Source organism: Peromyscus californicus, unplaced genomic scaffold, assembly GCF_007827085.1.
Source record: "Peromyscus californicus insignis strain IS unplaced genomic scaffold, ASM782708v3 Scaffold_3__1_contigs__length_106647218, whole genome shotgun sequence".
Taxonomy (NCBI): Eukaryota; Metazoa; Chordata; class Mammalia; order Rodentia; family Cricetidae; genus Peromyscus; species Peromyscus californicus.
This window is the reverse complement of record NW_026294551.1, coordinates 52,492,717-52,500,522: the sequence shown is the minus strand read 5'-3', so window position 1 is coordinate 52,500,522 and position 7,806 is coordinate 52,492,717.

Genomic DNA, 7,806 nt, shown 5'->3' with positions numbered 1-7,806 from the left:
GATCAGGGGTAAATCGGTCAGAATCACATATCTAAATGTGGAACTCAAGCTTCAGTCCACATTTATTCATCTTTAGATCTCTGTGTTTCTAGTTTTGCAGAACTAGAATAAAGCCCAAGAAACCATAGCAAACAGAATGCCAGAAGAGCTAATCACCAGGTCCCCTCGGTTAACCAACGGAACACTATGTACAAATCCACGCACGGCTGGTGATTCACATAATAATGAAATGTGAAGGAAAATGAGATACTGTTTCACTGTGTGTATGACTGTCTGGCAGAGTGCAGGAAAGGTATTAACCGCAGCAGGCAATGACAGAGAAAACAGGTGTTCTCTTAAGCTCATGGCCTGAGGGTGAATCAGTTTTACCTTTCCAGGGGAGTGATGCCAATTTTTCTCTATGGAGCAAAAACTCTTAGCATCTTGTGCAACTTTTAACCCGGAAGGTCCACCTTGGGGAGTTTATTTTCAGGAAATGATGATGCCATGCACGAAAATTTAGTGACATCCTCATTCTAATGTTATTTGTAGTATTAAAATTTTACCAAGTTATCTGCCCATTAATATGGGCATCATAAGGCAAATCCCAGACATAAAATAATGTTGAAGATTAATTTTAATAAAGTGAGAATAGAGCCGGGCGGTGGTGGCGCACGCCTTTAATCCCAGCACTCGGGAGGCAGAGGCAGGCGGATCTCTGTGAGTTCGAGGCCAGCCTGGGCTACCAAGTGAGTCCCAGGAAAGGCGCAAAGCTACACAGAGAAACCCTGTCTCGAAAAACCAAAAAAAAAAAAAATAAATAAAATAAAATAAAGTGAGAATATGGTCATATCAAGCTAAATACATAGGCTTTAAATGTGTGTTCTCGATTTTTTTAGTATTACAAAAGATCCTTCTTGTAGCAAGCAATGAAAATTCAACAACAAAAATTGCTTAAGAGAGAGAAAGAAAAGGAATGTATTGACTTCTAGTGTTGGAAAGTCCAGGGGTCATAATGCCTTCAGGCAAGGGTGGGGCCTGATTCAGTAGCCCCCCTCGCCCCCTGTGCCCCTGCGCCCCCCATTACTACCCTCTAATTGAGCAGTAAGCTATGTCCCCATCCCTTGGTTTTATTGTATGTTGGTTTTGCTCCTGATAGACTTTCCGCTATAAAGATGGCTGTAAGCAGTTCTGGGCTTGTGGGGTTTGTTTGTTGTGTTCCTGAGACAGGGTCTCTCACATAGTTCTGGCTGTCCTAGAACTCACTATATAGGCCAGGTTGTCCTTGAACTCACAGAGATCTGCCTGCCTCTGCCTCCTGAGTACTAGGATTAAAAGCATGCACCACCACAGCCCTACCCTGGGGTTGTGTTTTTACCAACTTGATAACTTGACAAAAAACGAAAAAAGACTTTCTTACAACCTCGTCAGCCCCAGGTGGCGTTCTCCTCTCTTAGCTGAAAAGGGCTGTGGATCCCACCTGAACTACGTGATGATGATTACAGCTGAAATTTATAGAGCCAGTTGTGTCCAGTTATGAGTCTGAGGTCCGTGATGTAGGAGCAACTTGGGCAACCCTCATGAAACAGCTTCCATCATCCTTGTTTTATTGGTGAAGAAACTGAAACCCATGCAGGTCAAGTGTGTTATAAAGATAAAAGAATCAGCGAATGGTGAGTTCACCCCTATGAACTGAGAATATGAGACTTAGCAGGTCTTCAAAGAGACCGGATGTTGCTTCAGACAATGAAGACAGAGCCCCCAATAAAAGCAAACCCCCCAGTTGCAAAAGATATTGTTAATATACTCAGAAAAGGTAAGAGAATAAGCTATATCCATAAGAATAGCATGTGATTGTGATAAAGAGGGTAAAACCATCCTTTAATATTAAAGCAGGATAACAGAGCTGGGAAATGTAATAAAAGGGCTGCAGGTCAGGCCAGCAAGGTGATCCCTGGATCCATGAGGGAAGGACTGAACTGACATCTGCAAACTGTCCTCTGACCTCCACATATGTTCCGTCGCACAAATGCACCTGCTCTCTCTCTCTCTCTCTCACACACACACACACACACACACACACACACACACAGAGTAATAATAATAATTCTCTTTCTTACACACATAATAATAATAATGATAGCTGGAGGAAATCCTTGAAGAAATCTACAAGAAGACAGAAGGGACAATGGAGAGAAAAGATAAGACTTGAGAATAAGCCTGGGGGGATAAATATCTGAATGACAGGTTCGAGAAAGAGAACAGGAAGGAGTCACCCAACCCAGAAGTGTGAGTGTGTGTGTGTGTGTGTGTGTGTGTGTGTGTGTGTGTGAGAGAGAGAGAGAGAGAGAGAGAGAGAGAGAGAGAGAGAGAGAGAGAGAGAGAATGAGAATTAATTGCTGTAACAATTACTATAACAGGATCTTTTCTGTGAAAGGTCTTTGACCGGCTCAGAACAAAATGCATGATAACAGCTCATCTAGACACATTGTTACTAAATTTCAGAACACAGCCCCTAGGAGATCTTAATGGGCCAGAGAAAGAGAGGCAGGGAGGGCATTGGGGGAGAGAACAGAAATCTATACAGGACGGGGACTCAGACTTTGCTTTCCACACTTCAGCGGTCCTGGAAGCATGAAGACGAGCAACACCTTCAAAGTCCTGAGGGAAACAATTCCCTAGAATTTTGTTCCTAGCTAAATTAGCAATCATCTATAAGGACAAAAGACACGTTCCTGTGTGTGAGCATTGCTTCTCATGTAGCCTTTCTCAAGAATTTCCTGGAGGCTGGACCCTTTGGAGGAGAGAACAAACCAGCAGTGCCTGGGAAACAACAGACACACCAGACCCAGGCCAGCAGCGGGGAGAATCCTCAGAGTGAGGCGACAGCTCTCTAGTGGGTTCAGACTCCCAGGATTCCAGGTGTGTGGAGGGACATGGAGGGATGGGGGCTCCCTCCCATCACCATCTCCCCACTATTGCCGTACTGTTTTTCCTGTTTTTGAGACAAGGCCAGGCTGTCCTTAAGCTCATGGCCCTGCCTCTCCTGGCCTTGCAGGCACACACCACCATTCCGAGTTCATCATGCTAACTTTTAACGCTAGGTCAACACACCTAGCGTGTGGCCTGGGGTTTTTCTCTGTACTGATTTGACTTTGACCGTATGTTGACAAGGTCCCGTCTTCCAGCTAGGTGGGGGTGTATTGTCTAGAAATATGCAGCTTTGACCTCTCCTGGCGGGCAGAAGGAAGTCACAATGAGCAGCCTGTCTCTCTGACCGCGACCTGGCCAAACATCTGAAGCCTGGCCCGTGCTCCTGTGTCACTACATGTCTCAAAGGTGCCAAGCCCTGTCTCCCAGAGTTACTCACCAGCTTGCTCAACGCCTTCCCATAAAAGGCTCTAATGAATGCTCAGAAGCCCAAGCCAGACAGCCACCCAGAGACTGGGGCTCAGTTTATTTGCCCCGTGCCTAGCCTTCCTCCAACAGGGGAAGCGTCTTTCCTTCCTCTCCTAGGTTGCTGCTTACCACTCAGTTTTGGAAAATTAAGTGCGCTATTGCCTATAAAGGAAAAATGACCGTGATTTAACAGAGTTCATGATGGGGAAAGTGGCAGCAGCTGAGCACTGAACACTTCGAAGAAGCAGTCATGTTTTCTAAACAAAGTGGGTAGAAACCCTAACGTAACACCCTCATAGCATGCTTAAATGGTGCCACTGATTTCACGCCCCCTTCTGTCTGTGTGGTGCACATCACCGTACGTCATTTTAAAGTCAGCTGCTGTTACCCAGTACAAAGGGGAAAGGACAGAGGACAAGAAGGAAGGAGAAGTATTCGTTCTCTGGGTGTGGTGGCACACATCTTTAATCCCAGCACTCTGGAGGCAGAGGCAGGCAGATCTCTGTGAGCTGCAGGCCAGCCTGGGCTACAAAGTGGGTTCCAGGATAGCCAAGGCTGTTATACAGAGAAACCCTGTCTTAAAAAACCACACATACACAAGCCGGGCGGTGGTGGCGCACGCCTTTAATTCCAGCACCCGGGAGGCAGAGGCAGGCGGATCTCTGTGAGCTCAAGGATGTCTGGGCTACAGAGTGAGTTCCAGGAAAGGCGCAAAGCTACACAGAGAAACCCTGTTTCGAAAAACAAAATAAAACAACAACAAAAACCCCCACACACAAAGAGAAGTGTTCATTGAGAAGAAGGAGAAATGCTCAATGATGAAGAGCACTGACTGCTCTTCCAGAGGAACCCTGGTTCGATTCCCAGCACCCACAAGGTGTCTCACAACCATCTGTAACTCCAGTTCCAGGGGACCCGACACCCTCTTCTGGCCTCCACGGACACTGCATGTGGTGCACATACAAGCATGTAAGCAAAAATTCATACATATAAAATAAAAAAGAAATGTTTGTTCAGAATCTTTGGAAAATAATATTTGTGAGAGGAGAGGACACAAAGACCGCTTGTTGCTGGCTCTTTTTTAATTTTAATTTTATTTTATTTTGGTTGCAAGGAACAAAACCTTAGTCAGTGTTAACCAAAAAAGGAGTAAGAGTTGTTTTGAGCCAAAACATAGGATTAACTAGAATACTAAAAGTCAGAGTTTTCCACTTTCCTCACAGGCATGTCTGTGTGTCTGTCTGCTCTGTTTGACTATTGGCTCTATCACAAATCTCTCCACCGTTCACTGGTTTAAATAGCGAGCATCCTACATGATGCTGTAACTTGAGAGGAGATTGGCAGGAACACCTTGTATTTGCTCTGTGAGGTGATGGCTGGGTTGGCTTGACGGGGGGGTGAGGGTGGGGATCTAGCTTTGGCTGAAGTGTGGGAACAGCTAAGGACACTGACCTCAATCTCTCCAGTAAGACAGCTTTCTTCAGAGGGTGTCTCAGACTCCAAGCGAGGGAAAGTGGAAGATGCAAGACTTCCAAATGGTTAGGGATTAGCGCTTGGCCAGTTCTGCCAGTCAGAGCAAGCCGCAGGGCTGGTTCAAATCAGACTTCACTCTTGGTGGGAGAAGCGGCAGGTCTGAGAAGCGGCAACTTCTCAAACAGTTTTTTTTTTTTTTTTTTTTTTTGTCTCTCTTCCAGTTAACCACTTAGGTTTGCATGAAATTTAGCTTGCTATTGCCTCGCTCTACTCGGCCCCCCCCCCCCCCCCCGTTATCTCCAAATTGTGTCTCTAGCTAGCAAATCCTTTATGGATTTTCAGTACAAAATCCCAAGAACGAATTGGTTCAGTCTCTCCCGCTTCGTGCCGCGCCAAGAGCTGAAGACCTGGTTCCTGCCTCTTTCTCCTGCTGTTTAGGGTGGGAACATGAAGCCCCCAGGGTAGCTGCAGATGCAGTGCCGTCAACATCTATGCCGGATGCGGGGTTTGCTAGTTTAGTGCTTGTTTGGTCTCACATTCTCTCTCCCCTTATTTATATGGAGCTGGCTGGAAGGATCATGATGCTGTTTTTGTACCTTCAAATTCTTCAGATCTTCCTCCTGCGAACAAGGGCATGGTCTAACACAACCACAAACAGATGATCGCACTCAAGAAATTTAACCTTTATGTATAATATAATCTGATGTCATAGTTATGTTCGCATTTTTACAATTGTCCATAATACAATCTGTATGGAATTTGTATGGGATTCTTTTTTTTGACCCTGTATTCAGTCTGATCTTTCTTGTGTTGAAATTAGTTGCCATCCCTCCCCAGTGACCTTTAGCTTAGATAAATTCTTTGGTCTTTCCCCCCTTTTTTGACATTAATATTTTGGAGAGTACAAGCGAATTGTTTTGTACAAGTCTTTTTTAAAAGATAGGATCTCATGTAGCCCAGGCTGGCCTCAAACCTAACTCTGTAGCTGAGGATGACATTGTATTTCTGATCTTCCTGCCTCTACTTCCCAAGTGTTGGGATTACCAGCATGTACCACCAGTCCCAAGTTATGCAGGGATGGAGATGGAACCCTGACTCTCACATGTGCTAGGGAAGCACTCTGTCAACTAAGCCCTGATCTTGCTCATCCTGTTTAGTGTTTATGGCAGCAGTAGTGACGGACCACCTTTGACAGTCGCTGGTCAACTGCCTGCTTCTGCTCATGCCCATCCCATCCCCTGTAATTTCCCCAGATCCTCTGGCCAGGGGCTTATGGGTAAGTTTGGCCAAGGAGACAATGGTGGTAATTGGAGTGTAGAAGAAGAGGAAGAGCTGGTTATTCTCTGACCCCCTGGCGTCCTCAGCTGGGGCTGTTTCTCTTCTGTGCCTCCAGAACTCTTAAACAGACCCTCTCTGTGGGGTTCCAGCTACAGTTAGGAAACCCCTGTATCAGTTCTGGTCTTTTGACTAGCCACAGCTTCACTTCGATACAACTACTTTCTCGTCCCTTCAGCTCTGGGGTGGTACTTGCCTCTGAGTAGGCACGCCATTGCCTCATCCTCCCGAGTTTGGTTCTCAGGAAAACATTTCCTGGGTAAGCACTTTCCTTATTACAGTTCTTCTTTATTTAGTTTGAGAAACCTAGGGTGGTGTCTGTTTTCTTGACTAAGCCCTGACTAATACAGGTAGGTATTCATCATTGTCCTAATCCACATGTCTGTCACAAAATACAGGTCACAAAATACAGCCACATAAGTGGCAGGGCCGTAAAAGGGAAATCTTTTATAAGGCATACTTCTCATTATGGGCCTTCTTTCCATCTTCACAAATACCCAAAAATTCAAAAGAAATTAATTTTAGGGTAGTAGAATTTTTAAATATATATCTAATAAAATCTATACTCATTGTTATTAAAGAAAAAATGCTGTCCTGGTATATTTAGTAAATCAGTGAAGGAGAAAGCTATACCTGCTGGGTACAATAAGTCCTATCAGGCAATTCAGAAGCAGTCCACCCTCATGAAAGCATTTGGACTTCAAATCTTCAAAGTGGACAAACAAGAATCATGATGGACCAGTCTGACCTTATTTTAAGATTAGAAGTCATCTTGTTACAAGGTCAAAATAAGTTCATTTCTGTTTTCTGTAAAATTTGGGTTTGACCTTGTCTTGACCTATATTCTGGAATTTGACATGTTTCATGTGTGCTTGTGAGCGTGTGTCTGGAACTCACATAGATCTGCTAGCTTTTGTATCTTGAGATGAATGTGTGTGACACCGTGCCCATATCTTTTTATGGTTTTCACAATGGCAGAGGTGGAGAACTCGCCCAGAGAGCCATCAATAGATGACATGCACAGACTTCTGTGCTTTGCTGGAGACTGACTCTGGAGCCTTGGGCATGCTGGGAAGTCTTGCTTTACCACTGAACTACACCCAAGCCAAATGTTACATATCTTGGGAGAAATCTCCTTGCTAATTATTCTGTTGTCTTTATTCTTTCCCAGTTTCCATCCTGAGTAAATGTCTCATTGGAGCAATACCCACATATATAGTGGCGTTTCCTTGAAATAACAGAAAAATGTGAGAAAAGAGGTCAGGCTGGTTAATCCTTCTCAGTGGCCTCATGACACTCAAATATTTGATGACATGTTACTATGTGATCCTTTTCAAAAGTTGTTTATTATGACCACTTATCATCATCATCACCATCATCATCACCATCACCATCATCATCATCATCACCACCATCATCATTGTGAGGAGCGGATGCCTGTGCATGTGTGATCAGAAGACAGCCCCGTGGGGTTGTTTCTTCCCTCTCTACCTTTAGCTGGCCTCTGGGGGTCAGACTCAGTTGCCAAGCTTGCAGAGAAAGCATCTTTCCTGCTGGGCCATTTCGGCAGTTCCAGATCTGCCTCTTTCAAAATTACCCCCTCTTTGTGAAAATTCTAGG